At 34.4% G+C, this 14,188-nt stretch overlaps 1 protein-coding gene across 3 annotated transcripts in view; it reads right to left on the bottom strand.

Moving 5' to 3' along the window:
- LOC103574458 (zinc finger homeobox protein 4) overlaps positions 1 to 14,188 on the bottom strand; it is a 142,069-nt gene that overhangs the window by 94,017 nt on the left and 33,864 nt on the right. For all 3 annotated transcript variants that reach the window (XM_053740345.1, XM_014443512.2, XM_014443508.2), the window contains one exon: positions 18 to 68. The gene's annotated coding sequence lies outside the window, so the exon portion shown is untranslated. The remainder of the gene's footprint in view (positions 1 to 17; positions 69 to 14,188) is intronic.

Raw genomic sequence — 14,188 nt, 5'->3', positions numbered from 1 at the left:
TTTTTTATCAAACTCACCAGTCGAGGATACTGCAGAACACATCTACGCTCCTTCGACACCCTCACGTCCTGCAACAGAAGAGATAAGAGCTCGATCAGCCGGTGGAAATAATGCATGCTTGCGAGTTGAAATTTTCAGGTCACGATTCGCGGGATAAAAAGATCTTCCTTGACGTCAAAAGCAATTCCCTTCGAGCGGGTGTACATGTATACGTATATGTATATGTATATGTATAAACATATATATGTACAGTACATTAATATATATATATATAAATTCAGGGGCCCGAAATGCCACGCCTACGGGAATAGTTCGACTCTAAGATCGATCCAGAACTTTGTTGAACCGCGAAAAAGTGGATTGCCTACGCGTCTGATATCTCACTAACAATAAATACATCGAGCATAAATCTCTAGCTCGAAAAAAAACTTGAAAATTTTTCATAAATATCTAAGCGATGCACCCCCAGCAATATGTGCATACTTCTAGGTATCCAAGTGCAATAAGGGGATTCCATCATCTAGCTCTCGACTGTCGACAATAACCAGCGAGCGTCAGGAATATTATTTGTTAGATATAAAGACGCAATAAATATTGAAATTATGGATAAAAAAAATAAGTCATTTAGATTACAACAAGTATTTAAAGCCGGCGTGGCGAATCGTCATTGCGGTCGGCCTGTAGAATTAACTTTTAAAATAAATAAAAGAAATAAAGGAATTAAACAAGATTATAAGACCCGACTAATGGAGAAAATTTGACATTTCTCCTCCACGCAGACGGTGCAATTAAGCGGCCATTAATTAATACTCGCTCGACAATGTGTAGCCGTGTAAGAGTGAATGATGCGTTATACTCTTAGTCCCTGAGTTGTGTCCTCGCGGTTCCCCGTTTGCCGTTGGGTCTTCATAAATTTGCATGTCTTTGGGCGCGAGAATCATTTTTTATACCCATCCATACACCCATATATATATACACATACATACATATAGTTATATATATTTACGTAGTCCAGACTCAAATAAAGAGCGAGCACGTATGCAGAACTAAGACCGCTCGTGGAACCATGGACCTACAGCGGTGTCTTTTTCTACCTCGGCATACACACCAGAGTTCCTGTGGTGTTGCTCGTAATAACCGAGTGAATGTCTCAACGAAGGTGCGAGAACGGCCGTCGAGGAGAGCTCGTTACCGTCTCACTCTCCTTTTTACTACATAATAATATTTATCCTCTTCCTTTTCTACATTATTTTTACCCAGTGCGACTTTAGCCAACCTTAGACGTAACAAACCATGTGCACATCTATATATACATACATATACTTGTAAAATACATATATTATTATAATAATAACATCTATATATGTGTATAAATATATCCAAGTTGTCTCAGGAAGAAATGTCACACAGACTGGACCTCCATCAACGCTGTGAATCAATTAGCCACCGGGCATATTTTTATCTCCCGTCGTGGTCTCTCATAAATTTCGATTTCGGAATTCCTGGCGATAATCCGATAAGTGAGTATACAACACACACATGTATTAAGATTTAATTTTTTTATTTTTTTTAATCATTCCATGTATATATATTTATAAAATATGAATATACATTTAAATGGCGAAATGTGTGCGCTATATGACTAAATAAAATACGTAGTGGGACGTTGTCAGGTTGGCGAAGGAAAAAAAAATAAATGAGTTTGGTAGCCGTAGTTATATAGCGAGCTAGTGAAGTAAAAATTATTTAAAAGTAAAATATAAATACAAATTATAATGTTGAATGATATTTAATCATTTTACAATGTTTTATTGGACGACACGACAAACATATTTATTTTTATCCTAAGCTATGATCGCACTCGACCGCATTTTGTAGACGATACGAGTTTATTCGCGATTTATATATACATATATATATATATATATATATATATATATTATGTATGTTAGTGAATGTGTATAGAGACATCTGATGTGTGGCTTAAACAAATGCTCATGTATACTCGAGCCTCGGCTGAGATCCAATCACGGTAATTACACGCGTCGACAATTACAAGTGATCTCGAGAGTTAGGGTGGAGTTCGGGGGGCAGAGGGACGACTTCTTAGAGATGCTGTGCATATATATCTGTATGTATATATGTATATATTAAGAAAACAATGATGCTCGTCATCATTATAATTGTCGCGATTATTATAAACAGCGTCTGTGCCAGAATTCCAGAGCTAGACTTTATTATTTTTATTTATTGTATATATATATATGAGCAATAAAATTTAAAAATAATTTGCGATTTAAGAAACAGCTTTACTTGACAGGATTTAATAAAATTATTTTTACTATATGTAATAATTTATACGAGTCTAAAAATTAATTTTAATTTAAATAATTAATAGAGAAAAAATATATTAATATTTAAAAATTAATAAAAAAATAGTTAAATACTTGAAATATAATTAATAGTCTCTATAAAATTTAATTTGACGTGAGATTTATAGTAAGACAAAAATTGTCACAATTAATAAAAGCCGTAAAATTTCGTAAATTAATCCGGTATCTGAATACCCGGTTTATGTGTATTGTACATATATAGATGTACAGATTCATATAAATGTATGTATGATGATTCGAGTGTATGTCAATCCGTAGATAAAACCGTGTTTTTATCCCAAGTAACGCGTGGGCGAACCTCTAAACCGAGGATTGCTGGGTATCGGGTAAGACACCGAAGAGACACCGAATAGATAGAGAGTAAAAAGAGAGACAGAGTGAAAGAATGTATACGTGTTTGAATGCGTGCTAGAGTGGATGTCTCTTGCCTCGCCTCGAATTAATAAACAGCAACAAATGACTGCCTGTAACTCGTCGCGTCCCACTTCCAAGCTCTTCTACTTAAACTCTCCTACATCTTCTTCTCGCAGGCTTAATCGCAACACTTGCTCTCTTCCTCTCATTATTATTTTTTATAATCAACTGTCCATATTCCTCGTCACAAAGTGCCCAGGGCTTGGCTCACTCCGTATCTTATTCTCATATTCACCGACTGTCTTGCCATCCATACTTCGGCAATAGCCACCAACATTTATTGCCAACAGACATTTAGATTTATGTGTATCATTCAACCCGTCCAATCAGTTACCGTCATTTTTAATAACTATTTCATTTTTTATCGACAATTATCCTTCCCTCATTTTTTTTTCTGTCATCGTCTCCATTCTCCATCATTGCGATTAAATCCTCCGCAACAAATATTACAAATTAATTATCTTTAATGAGTAATTACATGTGTGTGTATGTGTATGTGCGCGTGTGTGTGTTTATTCTATAGTCAATAAATAGCTGTAGCTATAATTAATTTTTAATTACAACGGCCTTAGAAAAACACCTCGAACCTCGACACAAATTAATCCACGAATTAATAGACTTGTTTTTAATTCAAACGCTCCCAACAAATGACAATAAGTTGGGATCCTACTGTTTGATTACTGATGTAGACAATGTAGATGGTGATGATGATGATGATGGCGGTGGCAGAAGACGAAGGCGGAATTGTGAAACTTATATCATACACAACACGAGGCGGCATTAACATGACGTGTTTGAATTACTGGTGACTAATTTACATTTATAATTACGAACCAGCGTCTCAACCAATTAATAATTATAGATATACATTAATATGCTCTCGTATGAGTGTATGTGTACATAAAAATAGCTGATGTACTCCGCGACATTACTACATGACATTAGAATTCAATGGTAGGCAAACACTGTCACGTGATACTCGAGTAGAATTAATAAGACAAATTTATTGTCTTTCTCATTGTCGAATTTCCGGTTCTTTGTGTTAATACGTATATATTATATATTATTATACATTGTGTATACATGTATATATATATATTTTTTCATTTATTTCTGTTTTTGGTGTCATTTGCCTTTAAAATACTAATCATTCATCAAATACACATCGTACACACATACTACGGTATCCGTAATAAATTAACTTTTTATCTCTTGATAAAATTTAACGATTAAAAATACATAAATTTGAATTTAATTACAACCGCCTGACTTGATTATAAATTGCTTTAATGATAATTAAAAAATTTATCAATTTTGATTTTATCTCTCGCACACCGAGACTACAGTACGAGGTGTTTACTATTGAGACATCGCTCAACCACTGCCGTTTATTTAATACAATGATAATAATAATAGTAGTCATAGTAATAGAAAAAATAATAGAGTTATAATAATGACAGCTCGTAATTAAATATTTAATTGCGAAAATAATTACTCTCGGATAATTAGTTGTGTATGATTGGATTAATTGTTAAGTGAGAGCGAGCGTTGCTGCGCAATATTTAATTACTCTTTGGTTAATGGACAAAAATAACGGCTTGGAGGTAGAAAATTTTTCGTAAAGACGTCGGTTGTAGAAATAATATTTTATTTTGTGAAGAAACCGCGTGGCGGTACACGTGTTTCCGTTCGCTCGCGCGAGGGATAGGCCGATAAGTAATTTATAGCGGCATAAAAAAACATGTACCTCGTCACTGTATCCATGTCGCTGGCGTGGCTGATTAGTCACTAAATATTAATTGATATTGCGTCCAAGTTTAATTTCGTTGTAAATAATAAATAAATAAATTTTTTTATTTCACGCAACAAAAATTGTTTGGGTAAACTTGTCAATCGCCGGTGATTTAATTTTATATACTTAACATGGATGAAAATCCGTTTAAATAACGAATAATAAAGTACACGTCAGACAACTCGAGCGTAACGTGCGGGCGATAGAGAGAGAGAGAGTCCCCAGTGGCGCTCTCGTCAACGCGGTACGCCGAATACGTGGTGGGGGCGTCTGCGGCCGGCTACGCCAGAACTAAGGGGTTGTTTGCCTCATCGCTGTGCTCTGGAGTCCTCCGACACCCTCCTCAAGCCTCGCGTACTCCCACTCGGGCTATTTTGCATAGGGCCTGCGCGGGAAAGACACTAGTCTACTGTACACTTGTATACTTTACTTTACTATAAGAAACTATACTGAGTTATTATAAGAAACTCACTTGGTCCCATCAAAACTACTCTCACATTTTTATTTTCTTTTTGACTCTTAATGCTCGGGGAATTTCATAGACTATAAATTTTGATTTCTCTGTCAAGTCTAAGAATTTTTAAATTAAAAACGTTTGTTTTTTTTTTTTTTTTTTAATTTTTCATGTAATTTAAAAAAATACATTTAATCGTTAATTTAAACTGTCACAAAATAGTCTGACCTGCGTATTAGTGTCCTCAGAGAACGAAAGGTACAGAGCACGAAATTAATTAAATAACCTAAATCACGAGTACAGTATTCGTAGATCGGGGAGCCAATGAGCGAGAGCTCGGCAGTGTCAAAGGGTTGAAGCGGGTCCAAGCCGTCGCGAGAGGACTTTAAACCGGGGGTGGGAAAGTTAGTTAACGCCTCCGCGTAATTAAGCAAAACAGGAGAGGAAGTAGACCGAGTGAGAGTGAGATGAAGCTCGGAGGGGTTGCTCCTCCCAGGATGATACTCATCTCGAGTAAGAGAATACCCTCGGTACCCTCTCCGCCGGTGGCTCAGCTCTCAGAGACGGAGAGACGCCTCCGCTTCTAAATTAAACGAGAGGGACTTGGTTCTCGCTCTCTCGTTCTCGCTCCTCGAGTAGTCGCATGTATAATTAGCGCAACTCAGGGAGTCCCGTGAGCCAGATGAAGGTAGAGACGCTTTTGTGTGAGTGCTCACGGGGTAGGGTCGAGCTGCGTGGGTTCGCGCATGTGCCAGCATCCCTCGTAGCACCCTCTGAGTATAATGTATTCATAACATTGCCGGGCAGAAATTCTCTATTATATATATCTATACACATACACGTACGGTTCAACTTCTCATTCTCATACTCATCTTCTTCTAACATACAATTCAGTCTTCCTCACTCCCATATATATCTATATACATATAAATGTTAGATGCAGACATTGCTATACAAGTAACGTTCCTTATTCGTTCGTCATACTCGCCAGCTCATCCGCATCCCCGCGTCACTGGTAAGCTTTTACGAAAACGTATTCTCAATTTATTCGTAATATATTTCTGTCCATTTATAAATATATACATACATACATATGTAGGTAGGCAGGTATATATTTATGAGGATTTTGCAGTACGTAATAATGTACAGTGGACGAGTATGTAGACGCGTGACGAGCGTAAAGTAATTGACGGCAGTCGTCTCGCAAGGGCTGTTCTCAGAGCCACGCGGCCTCTACTTACTTGTTTACTTTTTTTTTTTATTTATTTTCGTAGAAGTAATTTGTCATAATATCATGTATACACTTTACCCATTGTAATAAAGTTTGTGTATGGCTCTTTAAACAACTCATTGCAGTGTAGAGCACTCTGGTGGTTAGACAACTCTTTTTTATGAGGTAAAAAGTAGTAAAGATTATTCCGAGATTGCCTTTAATGACTCTAAAAATAATCCCGATAGAGATCAATACATTATTAATTACTTAAATTATATTTTTTGCCCACTAATGATATTTAATTGCTTTATATATAAAATGTATTGATAAAAAGTGGAATAATAAAACGATTAGTTGATCAATGGAATTATCGGGCGCTGAGCGATGAAAACGCAATTGTTGGATCCGGATGCCCCTTACTATTAGAACGGTTCCGGATCCGGTCGACGGGAATTCAGGACGGAATAAGCTCCTGTGTGCTTTTCCGCGTGCTTGGCTATCGACACATGTCCGGCAGTAATCTTCCCCTCGCGGGCTTTTGGCCATCGAGGGTGACTGCGTCGCAGTATTGGTACATTTAAGCATCCCATACCACACTTGTGCCCATTTTCTTCATCCAAAGTCACTACTACATATATTTAAAAGACAAAAAAATATTTTACTCATATATTTAAATAAGCTTATTAATAAACAAAAATTTATTAACTTAAATATTCAATAATCCCTCGTTATCGACGCGAAGCTCATGCGATTACTCTATTATCCGTCTGTGACGCAATTATGCAGCCTTATGACGTCTCGTTAACGTACCGCACTAGCCCCTCACTCTTCCCTACAACCTCATTGTCAGAAGGGACGTACTCGCGGGTCGTACACACAAAGAAAAACCGTCGTCTCAAATTATTTTTTTTTCTCCCTTTAATTTGCTCACATCTACTGCTGTATATATGTATATATATATATATACATACATTTTTTTATTCCTCCTCATTCTTTTTCTTTTCCCAAAGAGACATTCAATGGGGGTTGACTTTAATGCAATTACAGGACTAAGGAAAAAAAGGGCCTGAGGTGCGTAATATAAAATTTCAAAATTCAATAATCCCTCGGAGACTCGTCTTGGTCTTGATCTTGGTCTGCTTTTGCTTCTGCTTTTTCTTCTTCAAGTATTAGGTAATAAGCTCTTGGGTTTGCGTGTACGTGAGCTGTTCCACAGCTGATATTTGTGTTTTTAATAACCAGTGAAATGGCGCTGCACGTACCAGATATTAACTGCAACACCCATGACACTGAGGACACAATCGAGCAACCCTTCATTTTTTTATATTAACACACCCAATCTTAAACGTGGCCTGTGGCCTTAAGACCCGGCTTAGAGCTCAAGGTGATACGGTTCTATACAACTCGTAATTAACTTACGTCCCTCCTTATTTACTGAGTTAATTATTAATGTATACATAAAACTTGTCCACGGAGATGTGGATTTTATTTTAAAATACTTTTTTTAGGGGATCACTGCCTGTGAGATGAAAAATTCATTACTTTTATACTCGTATAGAAAATTTAACCATGCGGCGATTGAATTAACATGACATTAAATAGTCACGTCAAAAATTTTTTATTACTCTTCAGGATAATTAAAATCCATATAAAAATTTTTATTCATTCATTTTTTTTTAATTATTAATTTTATTTTACTAACTTAGATAAAAAAATTTTTTTTTTTTAAATTTTTACTCGCCTTACGAAAATTTTTGCATTCGAGTTTTGAGTAAAAAAAATTCATAGAAAGAGTAAAAATTTTTTGCACGAAGAATTTTTTTTTTTCTGTGTAAGTAAATTAAAATAATCCAAGTAAAAAGTTAAAAGGCAACATTAAATGTAAGAAATGGTTTAATTGGAAATTGGTTATAGCCTTTTCAGACTTATCCATAGAATAGAAAGCCCTGAGATGGAGCCGATAGGAAATATAACCTAACTCGTCGAGCTCATCAGAGATCACCATGATCAAGGTATATAAAGAGTAAATAAGTAAGGGGAGGCCTTTTAATGCATTTACCGTACAGATAAGACTTTCTCCCTCTCTCTCTTCGCTACTTAACTCGTCGCAGTCTCAGTTCCAGTCCTAGTGGTCTCATGCAGTCGTAAAGTTTCCATTGATCGTATCTTGAGGACGTTAATTAATATCATCGTCACACTCGCTGCGGCCGCGGACAACTCAGAGGATTGTGACGCGTATCGAACGTGAGATATACCTTACAACATGACACACCACTACTTCGCCAGTCCACATATGTGTATTGTACTCCACACACGCGTCCCTGAACTCTAATCACGATTAGATCGTAGTCGTACACTTGCGATGTGTCGCACGTCGATTTTAACGTGCATTATTCTCGACTTATGTCCGTTCCTCAGTCCTGCCGCTCTTCAGGCTTCATTATTTTTACTCACTATTCTCTTTGAACAGTCTATTTATTATGCATGCCTTTCACACCCGCAATAAATAAATATATAGTTAGATAGTTATGTAAATATAAATATAAAATAATAATAATAATTATTAAATTTATCTGTCGCCCGGAGCGACTGGAGAATGAATCTGTGTGTTCTATATGTAGTCTGTGAGGAAGAATTAAATGCGCGTGCCTCTTCTTATTCAGTACAGATGTAGCTTTACCTCACGGTGATATGGAAGCAAAGGTAGAGGCTGAGATAGACCCAGAGGTAGAGGTAGAGGAGTCATTGATTAAAATCAACTGATTAAATTTATCTGCAGATCTCATTACCAATCAACTTTGCGGAAGTAACAGTAACGCAGAAACGATACACATACACACGCGTATTTATTTCATTTTTTTTTTTTTAAACTTCTTGCAACGTCACTAAATATTTTTTCGACTTGCCACTATTGAGAGTAAAACATAACAGATTGGCAAACTTCTTTCAGCGAATTGTCAGATAATTAAATATTTCAATTGAATTAACAACTGACAAGTGACTGTGCGTGTGGATATGTTAATTGTAATAGATTGCAAAAAGTCATTGATAATTTTATTCATCAACATAAAATTACAAGACAATGGATATTAAATTTGTTTTAAATATTTGTCTTTAGTAATCTCATTAGCATTGAGGTGAAATGTATATGATATGTAACAGTTCTTACACATATGAATGTAGATAAGAAATAATAATGAAAGGAAAAAAAGTATGAAAAATAAAATGAGAAAGAATGAGAATAAATGAAGCAAATAAGAGTACAGAAATGTGCGAGCATCGCCGGGTGTGTATTATTAATATACGAGATCGCGATTAGGAGAAAGAAAAAGAGAGAGAGAAAAAGAGAATGCTGGAATTTTCCGCGGGCGTAATCGCGTCCTCATCAGGGCTCCTCGCTGTATTACATTAATGATATTGATTCAGAAAAATACAATCAACTGTTGGAGTATTTGGAGTCGGGGAGACTCCAGATCCGCAGTTGCTGGTATGTGGATATCTAAGAGTTCATACTTGGGTAAATATATCGCACTCGCACATACCTGGAGGCATGGCTGAGAAAATGGGGAATGTGTGAGGTAGAAATCTCGTCTGCACATCTCTCCCTATGTATAAATATATCTATATATGTAAGTAAGTAATTTCTGTACGTGTAAAGTAAAATATATGACATGTGTAAGTATCCAAGATAGAGTATCCATCAGATTTACCATTACCAAATGGAGTGTAGTTGGATTTCTTATTAATATCCGATGAGACCTAGTTCCTTATTCTATTAATTCATTTTTATTTTTCTTTCCCTAGGTTTTACCGTCAGCTAACTGGCAACTCCCTCTATCTCCTCATTTACACACTAATGTTTTGCTTTTCGACCTCATGGCGCACCCGATAGATTTATCATTTTATTTCCGTTTCTAACCACCCTCTTTCAACACACACTCACCTACACCGACAATCCAAACCGCATGTGAAGCTTTGATTCCCTACTCCTCCCACTTTCCTCACCTCGACAGGAACTTTTCCTGAGCTTATGCTGATGACTGTTTCCCTATCGATTAATATATATGGTTTTTATATGTAATTATACTTGAAGACCAGACTAGACTAGACGAGACTAAATAATTACACGCGATAATAAACAAGAGCCAAGAACCCTTCTGTTATTATTATCGACCCCTGGATAAATTAACTTTGGACATTTTATTCGACTGGATATTAATGTCGTCTATATAAATTACTTTTCACTCAGCCCTTTTGCTCGTTTTACTCCGTTAGTTAATGGCTTTTGTATTTCTGAGCTGAGCCGCACAACCCAACGATTTTTCTAATCTCCGACGCTCGAATCATTAACAATATTTATGACAATTGGTCATTTATTTTTTTATTTATTTCCTTCTCGTTTTACTTTGTGCTGAATTTTTTATCAGCCACTTTCATTTGTTATAAGTGCATTACATGTTTTGCGCAACACATTATTTGTCAGTTATTGGTGCTGTTATTCTTTTCAAAATATTAATTGATGAAAAAAGAATTAAAAATATCAGTAATTCCTCCTTTCTCTCAAGTAAGGATAATATAAATTACTTAGCATGAAGCTGAAGCTAGCGGCCGTAATAAGAAGCGGCCAGAAATTTTTTGCGTGGCCGCTACTTATTCCGGCCGCTACCTTCAGCTTCAGATTATTTAGCCCTTGGATCTATGGCGGCTTAAATCCAAAGCTTTCTACAGACACATAATTTTTTTTTTTTCATTAATAAGATCTATGAAGATCTATAATGATCCAAACTCAGAAATTATCAAATTAAATTTAAAATTTTAGACCCAAAGAAATCTAAAAAAATATCAATAGATTGAAATGAATCTAGATCACAAATAAAAAAATTAAAAACGACTAAATTATTTCTTCTCGAGTACAAGTGATTATTTAAAATACGAATATTATTTTAACTTATCCCCATTTTACCTCATGTCAACAACTCTAAGGTTAAATATATATTTGATTAAAAAATAAAAATATAAATGTTTAAACAGAGTTTATTATAGTGTCACATCACTCGTAAACCAGTTAACTAGATTAATTATAGGCCATTAATTGATCGGGATTATGTCGTGAGAGTCTGATCCATATCATGCTCTAAAGTAATTCCGAGAAATGTCTTTGCTGTATGTCGATTGGATAGCTATTATTGAAGCTATTATTTAACGTCGTAAAACGTTTATGATCTTTTATCACCTGCAACAGGATATGTATTTGCGCTGAGCAAAATTAGCTCACGTGGGTGGTGTCGAGTCTATATACGTTTACAAACACACACGACACTGATAATAATTAGCTTTTTAGCTCGGCGAATTGTCCAGAAATTCAGCTTGTCGTCATCCCAACACACGACCACTCTCATAATTAGTAATAATAAAATTTTTCGACGTAGGAAGACACAATTGTGATTACACTGGTGATGTAGCTAATGCATTAAATGTGTGTGGATTAAATTCATCACGCAAGTCTACTGCGTCAACTCTTCTCGAGTTACTTTTTTTTTTCTTTAAATAAATAATGATAAGAAATAAAAGCTCTCGCTCTAGCCCTAGCTCTGTATTCTTGTTTGAAATGTTAGTAAAGATTTGCAAAGTTTATTTATTTAATAAAGTGTTTTGTTGAGAAAAAAAAATACGAGTAATTAATTGTCGGCAGGGTGAGGCAGTAATTAATTCGCGCTCGTAAAGCATGTGAGTGTGAGAGAGTGTGTGCGTTGTGTTATGGCGAGCTTAGCGTTAATTACAATTTATAATTAAGTGGCTGAGCAATTTTTTTTATTTTAGATTTTTTATTATTCTCTGAGGGGCACATCCTCAATATTCACGTCCCTTCTGCTTGAACAGTTCTTGTCGCAATTAATATGATTAATCGTTCGGCGAATTATCATTTGGTATCCTCGCGTGTTATACGCGAGTTATTTATTTTTTTTTTTTTTATAATTTTATTATTGTTATTATTATTTTGGTGTAAGTTTTATTTTTTACTCTGCAAGAAATTGTTTCAATGAATCTTTTTTAATTGCGGCCACAATTTAATTATAATTTTAGGTAATTATTATAATTATCATTATTTTAATTTAGATAAGGATATGAATAAAAAAATAATTATACTTTAAATTGAAGGATTATAAATTGTGGTAATTAATTTATAATTACTTTTAATTATCTTAATAAATATTTTGATAAAAATATAAAGTAAAATGTTTTTTTAAAAATAATAACTTTTGTCGTACGATAATTATTTAACAAAATAATATTTAACTTCCTGTGTGAATGATGAATGGGCATGTGACTGCGCTAAAACTGAGCGTGCTAATTACCGTCCGCGCATAATTGCCGGGAATTAAAGAATTTAACCGAACAACGCCGGTCACTCATTAGTTCGCCCGACTGATTGCCCACTTGCCTTTAATATGTTAGATTGTAAACACTTTACAGCACAATTGTTATTTACATTTTTTTTTTGTAGTTCGCAACTTGTCCACCCAGTGTTAAAATTTTTTTTTCAAACTTTTAATTTCAAAAACAAATATTTTTTTTTTATTCATAATTAGGGACAAGATTTTTGTCTTAATTTTGAAAAGAGTCGTTCAAATGTTTGATATTCTGGAGAAAATATTGGTTTTATAGAAAAAGTTTTCCTACAAAAGTTGTAGGAAATTTAATTTTGGAAAAAAAATGTTTCTTATGATTTTCTTATACGATCGATATTTTCACCGTAATTCCAAAATTAAGATTCATAATGAATGATTCAAATTTTTATTAATTATGAAAATCTTAATTTTGAAATTACGGCTTTCTTATTAATCCTAAGGAAAATTTATATGAGACATTATTTTTAGAAAATTAAATTTTGAACAACTTTTAGTTGAAAAATTTTTCTATGCGACCAATTTTTTGCCGTAATATTAAAAATATGACATCATTAATTATTAATGGTTGATTTTTTAATAAAAGAGAAAATCCTGGCTTTATTCATAATCATCAATAAATCGCGCAATTATTTTATCTTATCTTATTAAATACATTTCATATTTTTTATTATGTATATAAACAGTATTGTAATGATAATTAACTGACGATGATTCGTCGCGGCGGACGATTGGAATGCAGATGCACGCGTGAGCTTTGCGATTCGATCCGATCGGATTGCTCCACTACTTATATATATATATATATATATATATATATATATATATATATATACATATATATGTATGTAGAAGAGAGTATTAGCTGTAGTGTAGGTTTCGCGAGAGGGTTCAGGTGCCCTTTGAAATAATTGCTGTTGCAAGAAGAATATTAAAGTAATCGTAGTAAAATGTAGTGTAGATTGATGTACTTTACTCGCTACATATAACGTATATGCATTAGCTAAATTAGTACGAGATGTACGAAGTATAAAAAAAAATCTATGTTTATGTGGGACGAAAATATGGATTTAAATATTTTTCATACTGACATTTAATAGTCTGCGACACGATATTAAATCTTGATGGAGCTTCTAATGCTAGTGTCTGTTAATTACGCGGCAATTACACCATTATGAATACGATTATTCTTATATAGTTAGTTATTAGTTAACTTTTATATTTACGTCATCGCATTAACCAGGTTATACTAACTCGCACAAAATGCCCGTCATGACGACGGTGTAATTAGTTTTATTTTTTATTAATCAGTAATTTTAAAATATACTCGGTATTAAAATAATTATTAAGTTTTTTTTTCTATTCAGTTTTGTCCCATTTTGCCCCGGACTCTACTATTGTCAGCTCAATAGAATAATGATTTAGTTGAGCATAAATTAGTCATTAAAGTGGGAGTTAATCTCGCGGGAGAGGTAGAAGGCATTGAAAAAAAAAAATGAACGGCTCGATTTGTCG

The sequence above is a fragment of the Microplitis demolitor genome, chromosome 7 (genome assembly GCF_026212275.2).
Source record: "Microplitis demolitor isolate Queensland-Clemson2020A chromosome 7, iyMicDemo2.1a, whole genome shotgun sequence".
NCBI lineage: Eukaryota > Metazoa > Arthropoda > Insecta > Hymenoptera > Braconidae > Microplitis > Microplitis demolitor.
Note: the sequence above shows the minus strand (reverse complement) of the source record. Positions and strands in the feature narration are given on the sequence as shown.